The sequence below is a fragment of the Crocodylus siamensis genome, chromosome 5 (assembly GCF_052110815.1).
Source record: "Crocodylus siamensis isolate JL-2025a chromosome 5, ASM5211081v1, whole genome shotgun sequence".
NCBI lineage: Eukaryota > Metazoa > Chordata > Crocodylia > Crocodylidae > Crocodylus > Crocodylus siamensis.
In genome coordinates this window covers 64,960,028-64,973,281 of record NC_143399.1, presented here as the reverse complement: position 1 = coordinate 64,973,281, position 13,254 = coordinate 64,960,028, and the positions used below count along the sequence as shown (strand labels likewise).

At 43.9% G+C, this 13,254-nt stretch overlaps 1 long non-coding RNA gene across 1 annotated transcript in view; it reads right to left on the bottom strand.

The window, feature by feature from the left end:
• LOC149864179 (uncharacterized) overlaps nt 1-13,254 on the bottom strand; it is a 102,517-nt gene that overhangs the window by 25,097 nt on the left and 64,166 nt on the right. The window lies entirely within an intron of this gene.

Here is a 13,254-nt window from a genome sequence, read left to right as displayed (position 1 = left end):
ATTCCAGGCTCTGGCCACGCTTACAGTGAAGTAGTTCTTCCTAATATCTAACCTAAACCTATCCTCCCTCAGCTTGTGGCCATTGTTTCTGGTGACTCCAAGGGGTCCCCTGGCCCCCCACAGGGAGCAGACCCCTCACAAAGCACATGGAATGCCCCCTGCCACAGGGCCCCAGCTCCCCTCTGAAGGGCCACAGCCCAATCTCCCATAGGGCCCCAGTCCCCCCGCCCAGGGTCTCAGGCACCCTGGAGGGCCCTGCCCCCCCCCCCCAGGGTCCATAACTTAACTTTAGCAGAAGCAGCAGGAGTGAGGTGCTCTGAGCCATGGTGGCAGGACCTGGCATGGCTCATGGGGACTGCGCACCAGGCCCAGCCGAGTCCTGCTGCCCTCAGGGCCCCTCTGCCACCTGGTCAGGCTGGGCCCATAGTGGCAGGACCCAGCACAGTGTGTGGGGACTACATGCTGGGCCCAGGTGGGTCCCTCTGCCCTTGGAGCCCCTCTGTTGCCTGGCCGGGCTGGGCCCATGGTAGCAAGACCTGGTGTGGTGTGCAGGGACCACGTGCCATGCCTGCCAAGTTCTGCTGGCCCTGGGGCAGCTCCTGCCACCTGCCCGGACTGGCTGGGTGGCTGGAGCAACCCCAGGGCCAGCAAGACACATCTGGGTGTGGCATGCGGTCCCTGCACACCATAGGCCCAGCTTGGCCAGACAGCAGAGCAGCCCCAAGGGTGGCATGACCCACCTGGGCCCAGCACACCGTCCCTGCACACCATGCTGGGTCCTGCCTCTCCCCTGCTGTGCCTGCAGGGGGGTGGCATGAAGTGGGACCTGGGCCAGCCCCATGTGGCTCACTAGTTTGGCTCTGCACTGGAGCGGGGCACATGGTGGCGTGAGGCACGGGTCCTGTGCACACCTCCCAGAGCCCTGTGACCCACTCCAGTGCAAAGCCAGACTAGCAAACCACACAGGGATGGGCCGGGTCCATACCCCCCGCAGCCCCAGGAACATCCCCCCTACCACTCCCCAAACCCACAACATCCCCCCGCCACCCCTTAAACACCCACACCCATGAACCCTCTCCCCCCAACACACACACACACACATACACACTTACCTTGGACAGCACCAGGGGCCAGAGTCAGCAGGAGAACAAAAGAGATGCTCTGGCTGACACCACAGCATCTCTTTTCTAGGACTGACTTCCAGACATGGTTTGGGACCGTGCCTTGCTCCGCTCTTCTGCAGAGCAGTTTTTTTAGACCCCTGGATATCCAGGGGTCTGATTTTCTCGTTCCCGCATGTGCCTCTTGCCTCGCCTCAAAGGGGTTTGAGACAGGGTAAGCGGCACATGCTTTCTCGTCTGGACATGCCCTGTGAGTTTTTTTCTGCTACTTAAATTTCAGGCCTTATTCAGCCCTATGTACATACTTCAGCAATTCTACTTTCAAAATGCAGCTGCCTGGCCAGAGTGCAGGCCCACCGATTATGCTCAGCAGGCTTGTACAAGCAAGGCCGAATTTCAAACTGTCCATAAATGTTAAAAAGCTCAGGTAGGTGGCTACATTCATGCCATTCAGTGGCCTAACATGAAATAATATTTAGCCCTTAGAGTACATCCTACTTGTACTTTTAAACAACAGTTATCTGGGGAGGACAGCAAATTTATTCCAACCAGAATTCTCAAATAGTTTGCATATTCAGTGGAGAGGTTTGGATTTTATTGAAACTGCTGCCTTATTCTTTTCCTCTTCTCTTTTCTGTTGCCTCCTCCACATTTTTCAATGCCCAATATTTATTAGTATGCCTGGTTTGTTCCTCAGAGGGACTACCATTTCAAAGAAAAGCCTGACCAGCTATGTTAGTCTGCCTTCCAGTGTGGATATCAGACTTGTAATGCTACCTATCTGCGAGAGCCAGAGAAGAACAGGCTCATCAGGAGCAAGGACATTTTGTATATGTTTGAAATATGGGAATGGTCACCTGGATGAGAAAATCCTGGAGAATGAAGAAAAAGAATAGCCAAATCTACAGGAAGCAGAAGTCTCACATAAATTTAACTTCTAGACCTAGCTGGCATTTTCCAGTTAGAATATTTTTAATTAATTGAAACTTTTTTTTAAAACCTGAAATTCATTAAATCATTTTATTTTCTTTTAAATCCTTTAAAAAAAATTCCCATTGGAAATTTTTTTTCCCCATTGATCATTTTCCACATGGATTTTGACATCAGAGTTTAGTCAGTCAGTAGTAGTTTATTTATGGCTTTCCCTTAAACAGCAATTTAGTCACACAGGAGATTATTGTTACATTTATAAATCAGGAAGTTTTGAAGAAAAATTCAGAGAAAAAAATTAAACTGGAAAATGTTGGTTTGTTTTAAAAATGTAAATTTAAAAAAAACTTTTGACATTTTCAAAATTTCCTACAAAATGAGGGGGGGTTGAAAATATTTATCATCAGTAGATCTACCACAATAAAAATGTATATGAACATGAACAGAACAGTGACTGCCATTGATTTCTACTGCACACTTGGATCCAGATTTCAAGAGAATTCAATGCTGATTCAGCTAACTAAGAAGTGGCCGCATAAAAAAAGATGCTCAAAAGGAACTTTTGTGTGCTGGGCTTTTTTGAAAATTAGGTCTTTAGTGTTCAGGAGGTTGTGAGCTATTCTTTACTCACATAACCAGCCTCTTTCTCCTCTCACTCTAATACCATAGTAAGTAATTTTATTCCAGATAAGAAATGAGCAATAATTTTGTCTCTAAACACTAGATGGCACCACGAATTCATCAAACTGCATAAGAAATTTAAAGTGGTGTAAATTTAAGGAAAGAAAGAGGAGAAATTATACACACACACACACACACACACACTGATTTGACATATTTTGACATATATAAATCAGGAGCTGAATTTATAGGGTGTAACTCTCCTTTTTCTCAAAGAAAAAAACCCAATTTGGAATAAGTTGTGCTGCACACTATGGTATGAACATGAACCATACCTAAAGTATACTTGCCCTTGCCCCTTTCCTATATTGGCTCATGACCTCCTATAAGGTTAAAAAAACCTCCCTCATTGCCCTAAAATAATAGCGGCAAAAATTAATGAAGAGGATTTCAACACCTTCAACAAGAATCAGAATATCAGGGAGAGGCTGCTGCAGGAAAATATGGAAAGCTGGCATGTGCAGAGGTGTAACAAGCAGAGTTGGTGCCCTGGAGAGTTGGGGGTGCAGGGCACAGTTCTGAGAGGGAGTATGTGGTTTGGGAAGGGGGGGTGCATTTTTCTGAGAGTGGGAGAAGGATACGATGTCACAGTCTTATCCATGCCAAAAACTCCTAAGCAGCTCTCAGCTGAGTTGCTGCTGCTGCCACCATGTGCTCTGCCCATCCTGATTCTTGCTCCTAAATCAGCAGCAGCAGCAACAGCAGCCAGGAACTGTTTTAGAGTTCCCAACATAGGTAAGCTGTCGAGCTGTTCTGGGTGCCAGGGTGCAGACTCCATAGGGAAGGGAGGCAATTCCAGTGCCTCTCCTATCTTGGCACCTGGAGCAGGTACCCCTTTTGCCACCCCTAGCTACTCTACTGGGCATACAAAGCAGAGCAGTGCGGCAAATATGGCACCAGAGCAATGTTGTCCATATCCGGGAAAACAATGCATTCTGGATTTTGTTCCAGAGATAAACTAACTCCAACCCTGGTACTGAAGCATTTGTATAAACACGTAAGTAGGGACAATAGGCATGTCCAGTAAATGATATATACCTTGCTTCAATCAGTTCTTTGGTACCAGCATGTAGGTTATATTGTGCTCTGAGCCACATGGATACGATAGGAGGAAAAAAGTCAGTCTTATCTTCTTCGTGAGCAGCAAAGCAGTAGTGCTGCCTAACATTAAGGGGACCACTAGAAAGCAGACCCACCTTCTACACTTGTCAATGCTCTCTATTCCCAGGAGGCTGGTGTGTGAGATAGGGCACACATTAGACCACCAGCTTTTAGTGTACTGCAAACTGCAGCATGTGCTTGCCAGGAGGTATTTACTACTCCTTGCTGGGCTGTTCATTCCCCCCTTGACCCAGTCAGAGCTATCCTCACCTATGCTGGCAGGATAGCTTTTCCCAGAAGACATAGCTAGCACCTACTCTGCTCCTCCTTTTCACTCACACATCTCTGGCAGGATGTCACCCACTGATGCAAACAGAATGCACATTCCTTTAAATGTGCCAAACAACATGCAGGATGTATTCACCCACAATAAAAATGTGCTGTCTTAAATATGGGATCTTAATCCTTTTACATATGTGCAGTAGGTGTGTGAATCCTGTCTGCCCATCTGTTAGCTGAAGGTTTCTTGCCTCTCCTTATTGCTAGAAACTTTTTAAAGTCTCCATCAGTGGTACAAATAACATCAAGTAACTTTTATGTTAACTGATACCCTTTACACTGCCAGTATTCTCACGACATCGTATAAGAACAAGCAGATAGGTTACTTAGTTATCCTTCTAACCCTATAGATAGTTACATGCGACTCTTAGACCATACTACAGGCACTTAAAGCACTGGCATCCATCCTTACATTAAAGCTTGTTAACCCATGCTATGTGACCTCTGAGCATCTCAAAGTTATGCCACTACAGGTAAGGATCAACTCTGGACTGTGCTGCCTAGCTTTTGTTAGGGTACCTTCAGTCTATTCCACAGAGGTAAAATAAGCAATTTGCAGTCCTCCAGCAACCCAGAATGCATGGCTCGGAGCCCCACCTCCACTCAGAGCAGGAATAGAGCCCAGGTGTCATAGCTACACTCCTGCTCATCATCCCTCTGGTGGCAAGTCAGAACTAACCAGGCAATATTATTAACTCTCAATGTCCCACTGCTCACAGCACATTCTAACTTTAACACCCTTTAACATTCCACAGATTTAGTACAGTCTACATGCAACATGAAACTTCACCCTTATAAGCACCTAAACAGGACTTAGGCAGATGATAGGCACCTATGTCCAGGGAATTCAAAAGAGGGAATGTGACCCATTGGCCCTGTGAAGGGGGCAGTCACCTGAAGGGGTGTTCTAGCCTCTACTGGTAGGAGTCTTTATGCATTTTACATTATCTAGTCAACAGCTGAAGAATAGAAATCCACTCTAGAAGCACAGGTCAAAACCCAGGACCATCCCCTAGGTAGTGACATAGCCACTAGGCTGCACCCCATTTTACTTGCTTGCTTTCACTACTCTGAACCATGGCTGACCAGTAAACCAGCTTCACCAGAAATGGGCTTGTACCCCCAACAGGGTTAGGAGGTCCTAGATTCTAAGTCTCTAAAATTCAGAGCAAGTGCTCTTGCCACTAGGCTGTTGGAGAACACCTGGGAAATATCATCCCTGCCACACGCCCTTTGCTTAATAATTAGATTATTAATAGTAATAATAATAATTAAAGAATTGTGTTTCATGCTAAATTCAGTGCTGCTGTCAGCTAAGTATTCTTCCCTCCTGTCAGCTGCTGCTGTCAGCTAAGTATTCTTCCCACCTTCCTTACACCTCTGAGTCCAGTCCCTCAGTACTTCCTATTGGCTAGCTGCAGATGCCTCCCTGCTGAGGTGATCTAGAATAGAGCATCCTTGGGAGGTACCTAGGTCTCCCAGGGAGCAAGACAGGCAGACTGAAGCAAGCGCTACCCCACCCACCCGTGATACAGCATTGCGCCTCCACAGGAGGAGTGGTGCCTGCCCAGCCACTTGTCTGGTGCAGCATGATACTCCCCGTCCTCGCTGGACTCTGGCCCAGGACTTTCAACCAAGTGGCTGGGACTAGGCTACAGAATCATGGAGTGAGCCAGGAACATAGACAGATCTAAGACCTTGAAAAGGACAGATGGTGTGGGATCATCACATATAACATAACACATATTTTTCTCCAGTTGGAAAGAAACTATAAGCTTTACTAAGGGCCTTGTTACACATTACACTGTGAGCTGCTCAAATGTCAGTCAGTGCTCTTGCTAGCTTGAGTTTGGGCCTGGAGGACTGATGGAAAAAGGTAAAAGGTAATAAGGTGAATAACGCACCCCCCCTCCCATTCTGGGCTTCCCTACTGCCCCCTGGGGCTCCCCCCAGTTCCCTCTCCCCTGGGGCTCCCCTCGTCCCCTGCCCCACCCTGCTTACTTGTGCTTGCCCACACTCTCTGTCTTGGAGGAGCAGACAGGGAAGAGTTAAGCTGCCTGCCCAGACCCTACTCTCCCCAGCACCCTAGATCCCTGCTCACTGCCTCCCTATACCCCTTTCTCCACTTACTTGTGGCTGCCTCCAGGCCATCAGGGGAGAGGGAACAGGCAGGGTGTATATTCTTACATGTAGTCTTGAGTGACTACACATTAGTGTAACTCAAGCTGGGTAACATAGTTCAGAGATAAACCTAGGCTAGTGTGGCATCACTTTAAGCTGCCTAAAGAGTGCTTAAAACTAGTTTCAGGTGTTAATATGTGGACGATCCAAGGATTAAGATCTCCAGGAGCCACCTAAAATTAATAAGGGATAGGGCCCTAATATGCTAGGGGACCAGGCCTAAAGATTGAAGCAAGAACAAGACTATCTTTATTAGAATGTGCATTAATTTGCTACATCATGTATAGTGTATTAAAAACACAAGAAACTAGGCAAAAGTAACCAAAAGACATTGCTTTATTAGAATTAAGTGTAAAAAAAATCTAGCTTCTTGAGCATCTCCACAGTGCATCCAATACACCACTGAACGTTCTTTCCACACCTGAGTTAATATTTCCACACCCAAGTTTACGTTTTTACCTAGAATTAAAAATAGTCTGCAGGCAGGGCTGTGAAGGAGCATTATCAGAAGTATTGCAGGGAGCAGCTTACAGACAGCAGAATTACAGAAGAAAGGGGTAACTTGATTAGTGGAAAATCAAGATTATTAAAAAAGGAGAGAGGGTCTTTAATACTTGTGAAATGAAAGGTTTAGGAGAAATCATGTATATTATAATGACCCATGATGTCAAATGACTCCCTCACTGCTGTCTGAATCAAAATGCTGCTGCCAGTTGGTTTTCAACTTTGGGTGAGCCAGGAACCAAACAAAGGGGAGTGTAACTGCACCACTGCACTGCCCCAGATCCATCCCTGGGGGTGAAAGAATCCATAGCCCATTACACATTCCCTTTTGCAACTAGTCACTTAGTTCTACTTAAAATTGAAACGCTAGACACATAGGAGGAACAACCAGCTCCTTGGTAATTAATCCAAAGCACAGACGCCTGTTATTACTACTGAACTGAACTGAAGGCAGGAAAAGATACAGTGCACCATTGTGAAGAGGTGAAAATGGTGAGCAACAACATCAGTTAGTTTACTTACATGTGTACCACCTGGTATTAGGTTTTGGGTTGTTTTTTTTAACATACTCCAAGTTGCTGAGTTACCAGGACTTCATTGGCCCCTTAAGTTTTCCTATGCATTTGTCCATGTGCCTTGGGTTATGTGGTACCTTTTTAAAAAACTACTCTATTTAGGAAATTAGCAACATTTCCCCCACGGTTTATGGAAGAAGAGTAGCATTAAGAATACCCTTTTGTTAGTCACATAAGGAAAAAAGAAACTAAAGACTGCAGGAATTCTTCAATTGCTATTGTTAAGGTGTTTTCATGGTATTGAAACATGAACAAATCTTAGGGTTCAGGTAGGGTATTTACATGTAACAAAATGAATCTGCATTTGCAACACATGCTAGCTAAATCTACCTAGCACATATAACAATAATAACGGAAACACTCCAATGTCAGTATATTGGAGCATCTTCATTGTTATTGGCTAGCAATCGGAAGATGCAGTCAGGGTCCCCAGTTGCTGTCATATTCAAAAGCCCGTGTCATCATGTCCCAATTTCCAATAAAGCTAGCTTAGGCTAATAGTGGTACATTCTCACAGCCTACAGTAACTTCTGCACTTTCTGTGTAGACATATCCTTTATTACCAGTGGCTGGATTTTCTGAAGTGCTGATATTTTTGGTGCTCTTTTCAGGCATACACATAAAATTAGTTGTAAATTAAACAGATACTAAATAATAACAGATGCTACGATAGCTGATAAAATTAAAACTGAAACCCTATTTTCATTATTATCTCCCCTGCTCAGTTTTTTTATAACCAGAGCTAAGTAGGATGAACACTTTGATTTAACAAAGTTACTTTTTTATGCATACATTTTTCAAACTATCCTGCAGAAAGAACACAACATTAAACTCATAAGATGTTCACTGAATTTTTCACTCACCTCTAACTATGTATCTATGAGCTCAATCTCATGATTCTCTCCCATTCATTCACTTTTCTAAATGACTTTTCAGATATTCTTAGTGAATAATTTCTGGTCCATAGGACCAGAAATTTCACCCCCTTGGCTTTCCTGTACATGTAGTAATTTCTAATTGATAATCGAAGTCTGAAAAGGATGGCCTTATCTTCTCAGTGCCTCAGTTTCTCATCCTGTACTGCTTGGTCATCTATAGTACTTCACAATGTTAACAACTCCATGGTCCGCTTGCCAATCCAGCTAGCATTGGCACTTGAGTTACTGGTCTTCACAGTAGTTGACCTGAGAGGGTGTATGGGAAAACACTCTGTCTTCGAACAGGTTTGTTGAGCAAAGACTGACTGACTGACCAATGCTAATCTAACACTGGGTCCTTCTCCATACCTACTCCAGTCAAAAGAAAACCTCTCACTGAGTGCTAGGCTTTGTGCTACTCTATTAATATAACAAAAATATATTTTTTAGATCTAACCTGTTTTGTAGAACTTGCAGAGCCATAAGTATGAATGTTTGAACAGTACTGTAGTTTAATGGAAGGACTTAAGGACAAAAATCCCTAATGATATATAAATTCAATTTTAAGGAAGTGCATAAATACCGATTTAAGGTTAACTTTCTATCTTAGTCCTGTATTTTGTTACGTTGGATTCCTCGATTCTGTAAATACAATGTTGAACTATTACAAATATTTTTAACAAAGAAAATCGTTTCCTGTTCATCTAGACAATGTCTGGTTTTGAACAGTAAAGGATAAGCTTAGATGAATAAGTAAACATCCAAAAAACTCTATTCTGCATCTATTTTTGAAAATTATCAGAAACACTAAAAAAACCCAAATGTTTTCTTGATGGAAATGTAGCAGGCCTGATGCCAAAACATGCCTGTACATGATCTTTCTTTAAAAATGTTCCATGAAATACTATACACCAGTAAACCCATCTGCAGTGTGATCACTTAGTTTGGAGCAGTTCGTAGGGGCCTGTAAACAAAAAAGCCCTTTCACCAGGTGTATTTAAAGAAGAAGTGCAGTGCATACCACATTCGAATAGAGAGAGGGTTGTGAACGCTCATCAGGAGTAAGGCCAGTTTGTTGTTCTGTTCAGAAAGCTGTCACAGGACAGGCATTCTTATTAGAACTCTATTTTCACATTCTCTGGAGTTCAGATAACAAGCTTGTCCATCTCTGTTGTGAGACCCTCGTTTGTCCAATAGCAAAAAGCCTTAAAGGAAAACTGCCCCCATTCTGCTCAGCTTGCAATGGGGAAGTTCACAGTGTAAGAAGCAATTCGCACTAAAGATAAACTGTGAAATGCATTTTTAAAAGTGTTTTATTACCATCGGTATTTCTGAGCCCAGTGCTGGAGGTAGGTGCCTCTCTCTGACACAAAGCCCCTTGTACCACTAGCAGTGTGAGAGCTCTGGGGAAAAGACTGTAAATTGGTTTCCAAGTCTGTTTTAAGAATGCTTGAACAATCAGAAAAGGCATTCCAATATTTAAATGAAACGACTAACTTTTAAATATGAAAGGCCAGATTGTGTCTGGCCCAATACTGACAGCATGCAGGAATTGAGGAGAAAGTGCAAGCATCCTGCTATGCAGGGCACAAACAAAATCCCAAGCCTTGCACTGCCTATGTGCAAGGACTGTGGGCCTGATCCCATGCCAGCTGAGGAGAGTTTCTAGTGACTTCAATCAGTCAGATCAGGCCCCAAGTGATCATTGTACCATAAATATAGAGGAAAATGAGAGACTGTATTTCTGCCAATGTTCTGCAGGGAGCAGCTGAGCAGGGATACCAAAAGGCTGCACATCATGCAGAGCACAAAGGAAATGTGCTTCCTCAGCTATTTCAGATAGATTCTAGTTGCCCAGAAGAAAGTTTCTGGAGGTCTCTTTGATGAGCATTCACTCTTGAACCAGTACTAAACTAGGTTGGGTAATGAATTACAACAGGATTAAGTTTTTAGGTCCCAGTGCTTCAATCTGCATCTAAGGGCACCCTGTACAGGCACTCTGGTCAGTATCACACAGAGCAGCTTGCAAGCACTTAGGCCTAATCCCTGATCACCTAGTTCTCTGGAGTGATCCAGGGGTCTGTCTGACATACAGGCTTCTAGCACACATTACTTTATATAGTGGGATCTGATCATACCCATTCCTTCCCGAATGGATTCCAACCAGAGCACCAATACCTACTCTAAAAGAGGAACTTCATATGCCCTTACCACACTTAGATTTGCTGGACAATAATACAGAAAAGTTATTACTGCATTTCCATGGAAGTGGAAATGTTTCCGGTTCCATTATTTTACTTGTCACTTTAGTCACTTTACTATTCACTTGTTGGGGGAAGCAAACTGGTTTTAAGGCTCTTTTGACTTAGGGTTTAGATGGCATCATCCTTAGATGGTATAAAACAGCATAGCTACATTGAAGTGAAAGGAGATATATTCTTTTATTCCAGCTGAGTATCCAAGCCCTTAAACAGTTCTGTTCCTAAATGGAAATTTGTAAACCAGAATATGTTACTCCACCCCAGACTACTGTTGTTTTAAAAATACTGAACAAAAATGACTGGTGCTTTAAAAGCAGCAAGTGTGCATTCACAGTGATTAATTTTTATTTTTAAAATGTACTGTGCATTTTTTATGATGGATTCATAAAGTCAAAATATAGCCTGTGCACAATAACACACTTTATCGCATCAAAAATGCACATCTAAATATCATGGGAAAACTGCTGTCAGATCCGCATGGTAGGCCGTGACTCCAATTAGGAATTTTTTTTTTTTTTTCCCTTTGGCAAACTTCCTGGAATTCAAGGTTCTGTAAACCTCTCAATATTTTTTTTGACTTGGCAAAATGGTTACATTCTGCAAAACTTTTCTATTTGTAGCTGTAATCCTCTTCCCTCTTACTATATGCAGAGTGATACAATATTTTGAAATGCATCTAACTAGTCAAAGAGGAAGCCTGTGCTAATATATGTCTCCAAGAGCCAATCCACATGGAGAAATTTACTAGCATTACAATAACACTGTCTCAGAAACAATAAGGACATCAGCAAGGACACACACAGACAGTTAAATATATACCAAAAACTCACTATGGCTAAGGACAGACATTACACACAAACCGGTTTAAGTGATCAGAAACTGGTTTAAACCTGTAACAGAACAGGTGTTCAGTGCACATAAACCAGTTTGAAAATGGCTGAAAACAGTTGGAGATAAACCTGGTTGAATGTACTATCAGACTTAATTGATTTGGATCAAACTGGTTTATGCAATGTCTGTCCCAGACCCCTTCCTGGTTTAACTTAAACCAGAGTCCCATCCCCCGCCCCAGCATCCCAGATGCTTTGCAACCCTGGGTGGGGCTCTCTGCTCCAGAGAGCTGGACTTGCCCCTCCCTCTGCTCCATGGCTGGAGCTCTGGCAGAGACTGCAGGCACAACAGTGTCTGCCTGGTTTCCCCATGCCCTCACCTTCCCCACTCCCTGCTCAAGCAGAGATTCCCACCTCCCCTCTGCCTTACACAGACACCTCTCAGCACTAGATAGCATAAGACATACTGCTTATGGTCCATGATGTAGCAGACAGGACAAAGGCAAACAGCTCAGTGTCCACTTAGGACTTTTTGGAGCTAATCAATAGGTAGCTGGTAATGTTCCTCCTTTCCTTCCTTGGAAAAAGTTGCTTAAGAAGAGTTTGAACTAATGAGAGATGGTTTTGTTTTCTGATGGGGTGCCTAAATGCTATCAACTCCCTGTGCATCTCCCTGCTGTGTAACTCATTGTTCTGTTGTCATCTACCTGCTAGCTCCCTCGCTGGTCAGGAGCAGAGCTGGGGAGGGAACCCTCCCTAATCAGAGTGTCCTGCTGGGGCCTGGGCACCACCCCTCCTCAGCCCAGCACTGAAGAAGAGAACAGAGGGCTGCTTTATCACCTTCTCCCCACCCCACCCCCTGTCTAGCCTGAGCCACTGTATGTGCCTTTATTTCTTTGGTCCACAGGGGATGTATGTACACTTATAAACAGGTTTAGCCTAGCCAGGTTAGACCAACCTGCAAAGATTGAGTCAATTCAGGCTCAGGCTTTTTGACTCTCTGTCCCTAGCTTTTCAGGGAATTAAGAACACTATACTGGTGCTAATGCAGGTCAGGCTGGTTTACCTGCTCCCATAATTTACAGTGGACAGAACTACCTGCAAATGTTATTGCAGAGTGCTAAGCGGCGGTTAAATAACATAGCCACCTGTAAGTGCCAATGGCTTTGGCAGAAGAGCACCTTAGAGATGGTATTAGTCTTACCCCTGGCAGAGGAAATACCACCAAAAAGTTGTGGAACTGAAGTCTACTCCATGATAGGATAGACTGGGCTCATTAACACTGGTCAGCAGCCAGTCTAGAAGTGGTGTCCCAATAGATGGATAAATGGATGATCCCCTTTGCTCCAGCAGCCACGTTGGTTCCAAATGTACTGGTACCTGCCATTCTTTTGGAATAAACCAACAAGTCTGAGAGGGGGGCAATGGTGTGTAGGCAGCTCATTGTCTCCAAATACACTGCCCAGGCTTCATATATACTGCCCAGGCTTTTGCACCCTGGAGAAGTCACTCCAGCTTTGCTTTATCTTTCAGGTGAGGATTACGTTCAATAAACTGATATCTTACTCAGTGTAATTGTGTTGTCTCACAAGACAGACAGATGCCTACAATAACACAATCATGACAACATAGTAGTCATACTGCTTTAACTCTCTGCATGGATTCTCTTATTCTGAAATAAGAGTGCCTTTTGTTGATTTAGATCTATTACTTTGGGCTGTATGATTATCTATATTATTACATTAGATTTTTTGTCACTACCATTCTGTTCATGCTGTACAAGCAGCATAGACCAGGGCATAGAGCAAGTGGTC